At 45.9% G+C, this 7,500-nt stretch overlaps 4 non-coding genes across 4 annotated transcripts; all 4 read right to left on the minus strand.

Moving 5' to 3' along the window:
- Positions 1–463: 463 nt before the first annotated feature.
- On the minus strand, positions 464–535 carry TRNAE-CUC (transfer RNA glutamic acid (anticodon CUC)). The gene has a single exon. It is a non-coding gene; the product is annotated as a tRNA-Glu (tRNA).
- Positions 536–4,002: 3,467 nt separating this feature from the next.
- Positions 4,003–4,074, minus strand: TRNAE-CUC (transfer RNA glutamic acid (anticodon CUC)). The gene has a single exon. It is a non-coding gene; the product is annotated as a tRNA-Glu (tRNA).
- A 1,321-nt stretch (positions 4,075–5,395) lies between these two features.
- On the minus strand, positions 5,396–5,467 carry TRNAE-CUC (transfer RNA glutamic acid (anticodon CUC)). The gene has a single exon. It is a non-coding gene; the product is annotated as a tRNA-Glu (tRNA).
- A 1,320-nt stretch (positions 5,468–6,787) lies between these two features.
- TRNAE-CUC (transfer RNA glutamic acid (anticodon CUC)) lies at positions 6,788–6,859 on the minus strand. The gene has a single exon. It is a non-coding gene; the product is annotated as a tRNA-Glu (tRNA).
- Between the last annotated feature and the right edge of the window lie 641 nt (positions 6,860–7,500).

A 7,500-nucleotide genomic window follows, 5' to 3' on the forward strand; every position in this document is an offset into this window, starting at 1 on the left:
AGCAAGATCGCTTATTTTAAAGGCAAAAAGGAAACCGATTTCAAATTAAAGTGCGAGCTACACCTGACAGCTTCAATCAACCATTATTTAACCATCTCGTTATCTCCATTTCCTGGGCGTATCATAGCTCTCCTCCCTCTCCAAGTGAGTTTGCCACGAGCTCCTGGAGGAGCCTGCTTGCCAGCCTACTACCCACAGATTATGGGCCCTGCAGGGAAACCTGTAAAAGCCTACCAAACGTGACCGACTGTTAGCACTGATTTCATGGAACTGTTTTGGGCATAGGACCATGTGCACGCTTGGTCAAAATTATGACTTCCAGGAAATTCCTGAACCCCTGAACTGATATGTGTGATCTTTGGATATGTTGGTCACCCAGATCAGGGCTATTAGGGGATGTAACATTTGTGGGGTTTTATGTATTTTTAGGGAACATTTTGCTTGTTGCGGGAAAAGATTAACTTTCCCTGACCGGGAATCGAACCCGGGCCGCGGCGGTGAGAGCGCCGAATCCTAACCACTAGACCACCAGGGAACTGTGTGCTGCTAGAAACTGTGAGAAAACGAGTTTGTGGAATCCAGAAGCTCAAGGTTTCCACACGACAGTGCAATTCAAACGTTTGCCTTTTAAGGCAATGAAAATGTCAGCAAGGTCCATTCTTACACAGATTTCCTCAATGCGCCCTAATTAGACTGCAGCAAGATCGCTTATTTTAAAGGCAAAAAGGAAACCGATTTCAAATTAAAGTGCGAGCTACACCTGACAGCTTCAATCAACCATTATTTAACCATCTCGTTATCTCCATTTCCTAGGCGTATCATAGCTCTCCTCCCTCTCCAAGTGAGTTTGCCACGAGCTCCTGGAGGAGCCTGCTTGCCAGCCTCCTACCCACAGAATATGGGCCCTGCAGGGAAACCTGTAAAAGCCTACCAAACTTAACCGACTGTTAGCACTGATTTCATGGAACTGTTTTGGGCATAGGACCATGTGCACGCTTGGTCAAAATTATGAATTCCAGGAAATTCCTGAACCCCTGAACTGATATGTGTGATCTTTGGATATGTTGGTCACCCAGATCAGGGCTATTAGGGGATGTAACATTTGTGGGGTTTTATGTATTTTTAGGGAACATTTTGCTTGTTGCGGGAAAAGATTAACTTTCCCTGACCGGAAATCGAACCCGGGCCGCGGCGGTGAGAGCGCCGAATCCTAACCACTAGACCACCAGGGAACTGTGAGCTGCTAGAAACTGTGAGAAAACGAGTTTGTGGAATCCAGAAGCTCAAGGTTTCCACGCGACAGTGAAATTCAAACGTTTACCTTTTAAGGCAATGAAAATGTCAGCAAGGTCCATTCTTAAACAGATTTCCTCAATGCGCCCTAATTAGACTGCAGCAAGATCACTTATTTTAAAGGCAAAAAGGAAACCGATTTCAAATTAAAGTGCGAGCTACACCTGACAGCTTCAATCAACCATTATTTAACCATCTCGTAATCTCCATTTCCTGGGCGTATCATAGCTCTCCTTCCTCTCCAAGTGAGTTTGCCACGAGCTCCTGGAGGAGCCTGCTTGCCAGCCTACTACCCACAGATTATGGGCCCTGCAGGGAAACCTGTAAAAGCCTACCAAACGTGACCGACTGTTAGCACTGATTTCATGGAACTGTTTTGGGCATAGGACCATGTGCACGCTTGGTCAAAATTATGACTTCCAGGAAATTCCTGAACCCCTGAACTGATATGTGTGATCTTTGGATATGTTGGTCACCCAGATCAGGGCTATTAGGGGATGTAACATTTGTGGGGTTTTATGTATTTTTAGGGAACATTTTGCTTGTTGCGGGAAAAGATTAACTTTCCCTGACCGGAAATCGAACCCGGGCCGCGGCGGTGAGAGCGCCGAATCCTAACCACTAGACCACCAGGGAATTGTGAGCTGCTAGAAACTGTGAGAAAACGAGTTTGTGGTATCCAGAAGCTCAAGGTTTCCACGCGACAGTGCAATTCAAACGTTTGCCTTTTAAGGCATTGAAAATGTCAGCAAGGTCCATTCTTACACAGATTTCCTCAATGCGCCCTAATTAGACTGCAGCAAGATCGCTTATTTTAAAGGCAAAAAGGAAACCGATTTCAAATTAAAGTGCGAGCTACACCTGGGCCTATCATAGCTCTCCTCCCTCTCCAAGTGAGTTTGCCACGAGCTCCTGGAGGAGCCTGCTTGCCAGCCTCCTACCCACAGATTATGGGCCCTGCAGGGAAACCTGTAAAAGCCTACCAAACGTGACCGACTGTTAGCACTGATTTCATGGAACTGTTTTGGGCATAGGACCATGTGCACGCTTGGTCAAAATTATGACTTCCAGGAAATTCCTGAACCCCTGAACTGATATGTGTGATCTTTGGATATGTTGGTCACCCAGATCAAGGCTATTAGGGGATGTAACATTTGTGGGGTTTTATGTATTTTTAGGGAACATTTTACTTGTTGCGGGAAAAGATTAACTTTCCCTGACCGGGAATCAAACACGGGCCGCGGCGGTGAGAGCACCGAATCCTAACCACTAGACCACCAGGGAATTGTGAGCTGCTAGAAACTGTGAGAAAACAAGTTTGTGGTATCCAGAAGCTCAAGGTTTCCACACGACAGTGCAATTCAAACGTTTGCCTTTTGAACCCCTTCAGGACCAAACTTCTGGAATAAATGGGCATCATGACATGTCACACATGTCATGTGTCCTTAAGGGGTTAAGGCACTGAAAATGTCAGCAAGGTCCATTCTTACACAGATTTCCTCAATGCGCCCTAATTAGACTGCAGCAAGATCGCTTATTTTAAAGGCAAAAAGGAAACCGATTTCAAATTAAAGTGCGAGCTACACCTGACAGCTTCAATCAACCATTATTTAACCATCTCGTTATCTCCATTTCCTGGGCGTATCATAGCTCTCCTCCCTCTGCAAGTGAGTTTGCCACGAGCTCCTGGAGGAGCCTGCTTGCCAGCCTACTACCCACAGATTATGGGCCCTGCAGGGAAACCTGTAAAAGCCTATCAAACGTGACCGACTGTTAGCACTGATTTCATGGAACTGTTTTGGGCATTGGACCATATGCACGCTTGGTCAAAATTATGACTTCCAGGAAATTCCTGAACCCCTGAACTGATATGTGTGATCTTTGGATATGTTGGTCACCCAGATCAAGGCTATTAGGGGATGTAACATTTGTGGGGTTTTATGTATTTTTAGGGAACATTTTGTCTTGTTGCGGGAAAAGATTAACTTTCCCTGACCGGGAATCAAACACGGGCCGCGGCGGTGAGAGCACCGAATCCTAACCACTAGACCACCAGGGAATTGTGAGCTGCTAGAAACTGTGAGAAAACAAGTTTGTGGTATCCAGAAGCTCAAGGTTTCCACACGACAGTGCAATTCAAACGTTTGCCTTTTGAACCCCTTAAGGACCAAACTTCTGGAATAAATGGGCATCATGACATGTCACACATGTCATGTGTCCTTAAGGGGTTAAGGCACTGAAAATGTCAGCAAGGTCCATTCTTACACAGATTTCCTCAATGCGCCCTAATTAGACTGCAGCAAGATCGCTTATTTTAAAGGCAAAAAGGAAACCGATTTCAAATTAAAGTGCGAGCTACACCTGGGCCTATCATAGCTCTCCTCCCTCTCTAAGTGAGTTTGCCACGAGCTCCTGGAGGAGCCTGCTTGCCAGCCTCCTACCCACAGATTATGGGCCCTGCAGGGAAACCTGTAAAAGCCTACCAAACTTGACTGTTAGCACTGATTTCATGGAACTGTTTTGGGCATAGGACCATGTGCACGCTTGGTCAAAATTATGACTTCCAGGAAATTCCTGAACCCCTGAACTGATATGTGTGATCTTTGGATATGTTGGTCACCCAGATCAGGGCTATTAGGGGATTTAACTATTTGTGGGGATTTATGTATTTTTAGGGCACGTTTTGCTTGTTGCGGGAAAAGGTTAATTTTCCCTGACCGGGAATCGAACCCGGGCCGCGGCGGTGAGAGCGCCGAATCCTAACCACTAGACTACCAGGGAACTGTGAGCTGCTAGAAACTGTGAGAAAACGAGTTTGTGGAATCCAGAAGCTCAAGGTTTCCACGCGACAGTGCAATTCAAACGTTTGCCTTTTAAGGCACTGAAAATGTCAGCAAGGTCCATTCTTACACAGATTTCCTCAATGCGCCCTAATTAGACTGCAGCAAGATAACTTATTTTAAAGGCAAAAAGGAAACCGATTTCAAATTAAAGTGCGAGCTACACCTGAAAGCTTCAATCAACCATTATTTAACCATCTCGTTATCTCCATTTCCTGGGCGTATCATAGCTCTCCTCCCTCTCCAAGTGAGTTTGCCAAGAGCTCCTGGAGGAGCCTGCTTGCCAGCCTCCTACCCACAGATTATGGGCCCTGCAGGGAAACCTGTAAAAGCCTACCAAACGTGACCGACTGTTAGCACTGATTTCATGGAAATGTTTTGGGCATAGGATCATGTGCATGCTTGGTCAAAATTATGACTTCCAGGAAATTCCTGAACCCCTGAACTGATATGTGTGATCTTTGGATATGTTGGTCACCCAGATCAGGGCTATTAGGGGATGTAACATTTGTGGGGTTTTATGTATTTTTAGGGAACATTTTGCTTGTTGCGGGAAAAGATTAACTTTCCCTGACCGGGAGTCGAACCCGGGCCGCGGCGGTGAGAGCGCCGAATCCTAACCACTAGACGACAGGGAACTGTGAGCTGCTTGAAACTGTGAGAAAACGAGTTTGTGGTATCCAGAAGCTCAAGGTTTCCACGCGACAGTGCAATTCAAACGTTTGCCTTTTAAGGCACTGAAAATGTCAGCAAGGTCCATTCTTACACAGATTTCCTCAATGCGCCCTAATTAGACTGCAGCAAGATCGCTTATTTTAAAGGCAAAAAGGAAACCGATTTCAAATTAAAGTGCGAGCTACACCTGACAGCTTCAATCAACCATTATTTAACCATCTCATTATCTCCATTTCCTGGGCGTATCATAGCTCTCCTCCCTCTCCAAGTGAGTTTGCCACAAGCTCCTGGAGGAGCCTGCTTGCCAGCCTCCTACCCACAGATTATGGGCCCTGCAGGGAAACCTGTAAAAGCCTACCAAACGTGACCGACTGTTAGAACTGATTTCATGGAACTGTTTTGGGCATAGGACTATGTGCACGCTTGGTCAAAATTATGACTTCCAGGAAATTCCTGAACCCCTGAACTGATATGTGTGATCTTTGGATATGTTGGTCACCCAGATCAGGGCTATTAGGGGATGTAACATTTGTGGGGTTTTATGTATTTTTAGGACACATTTTGCTTGTTGCAGGAAAAGATTAACTTTCCCTGACCGGGAATCGAACCCGGGCCGCGGCGGTGAGAGCGCCGAATCCTAACCACTAGACTACCAGGGAACTGTGAGCTGCTTGAAACTGTGAGAAAACGAGTTTGTGGTATCCAGAAGCTCAAGGTTTCCACGCGACAGTGCAATTCAAACGTTTGCCTTTTAAGGCACTGAAAATGTCAGCAAGGTCCATTCTTACACAGATTTCCTCAATGCGCCCTAATTAGACAGTGCAAGATCGCTTATTTTAAAGGCAAAAAGGAAACCGATTTCAAATTAAAGTGCGAGCTACACCTGACAGCTTCAATCAACCATTATTTAACCATCTCATTATCTCCATTTCCTGGGCGTATCATAGCTCTCCTCCCTCTCCAAGTGAGTTTGCCACAAGCTCCTGGAGGAGCCTGCTTGCCAGCCTCCTACCCACAGATTATGGGCCCTGCAGGGAAACCTGTAAAAGCCTACCAAATTTGACCGACTGTTAGCACTGATTTCATGGAACTGTTTTGGGCATAGGACCATGTGCACGCTTGGTCAAAATTATGACTTCCAGGAAATTCCTGAACCCCTGAACTGATATGTGTGATCTTTGGATATGTTGGTCACCCAGATCAGGGCTATTAGGGGATGTAACATTTGTGGGGTTTTATGTATTTTTAGGGAACATTTTGCTTGTTGCGGGAAAAGATTAACTTTCCCTGACCGGGAGTCGAACCCGGGCCGCGGCGGTGAGAGCGCCGAATCCTAACCACTAGACGACAGGGAACTGTGAGCTGCTTGAAACTGTGAGAAAACGAGTTTGTGGTATCCAGAAGCTCAAGGTTTCCACGCGACAGTGCAATTCAAACGTTTGCCTTTTAAGGCACTGAAAATGTCAGCAAGGTCCATTCTTACACAGATTTCCTCAATGCGCCCTAATTAGACTGCAGCAAGATCGCTTATTTTAAAGGCAAAAAGGAAACCGATTTCAAATTAAAGTGCGAGCTACACCTGACAGCTTCAATCAACCATTATTTAACCATCTCATTATCTCCATTTCCTGGGCGTATCATAGCTCTCCTCCCTCTCCAAGTGAGTTTGCCACAAGCTCCTGGAGGAGCCTGCTTGCCAGCCTCCTACCCACAGATTATGGGCCCTGCAGGGAAACCTGTAAAAGCCTACCAAACGTGACCGACTGTTAGAACTGATTTCATGGAACTGTTTTGGGCATAGGACTATGTGCACGCTTGGTCAAAATTATAACTTCCAGGAAATTCCTGAACCCCTGAACTGATATGTGTGATCTTTGGATATGTTGGTCACCCAGATCAGGGCTATTAGGGGATGTAACATTTGTGGGGTTTTATGTATTTTTAGGACACATTTTGCTTGTTGCGGGAAAAGATTAACTTTCCCTGACCGGGAATCGAACCCGGGCCGCGGCGGTGAGAGCGCCGAATCCTAACCACTAGACTACCAGGGAACTGTGAGCTGCTTGAAACTGTGAGAAAACGAGTTTGTGGTATCCAGAAGCTCAAGGTTTCCACGCGACAGTGCAATTCAAACGTTTGCCTTTTAAGGCACTGAAAATGTCAGCAAGGTCCATTCTTACACAGATTTCCTCAATGCGCCCTAATTAGACAGTGCAAGATCGCTTATTTTAAAGGCAAAAAGGAAACCGATTTCAAATTAAAGTGCGAGCTACACCTGACAGCTTCAATCAACCATTATTTAACCATCTCATTATCTCCATTTCCTGGGCGTATCATAGCTCTCCTCCCTCTCCAAGTGAGTTTGCCACAAGCTCCTGGAGGAGCCTGCTTGCCAGCCTCCTACCCACAGATTATGGGCCCTGCAGGGAAACCTGTAAAAGCCTACCAAATTTGACCGACTGTTAGCACTGATTTCATGGAACTGTTTTGGGCATAGGACCATGTGCACGCTTGGTCAAAATTATGACTTCCAGGAAATTCCTGAACCTCTGAACTGATATGTGTGATCTTTGGATATGTTGGTCACCCAGATCAGGGCTATTAGGGGATGTAACATTTGTGGGGTTTTATGTATTTTTAGGGAACATTTTGCTTGTTGCGGGAAAAGATTATCTTTCCCTGACCGGGAGTC

This window comes from Pelobates fuscus, chromosome 3 (assembly GCF_036172605.1).
Source record: "Pelobates fuscus isolate aPelFus1 chromosome 3, aPelFus1.pri, whole genome shotgun sequence".
Taxonomy (NCBI): domain Eukaryota; kingdom Metazoa; phylum Chordata; class Amphibia; order Anura; family Pelobatidae; genus Pelobates; species Pelobates fuscus.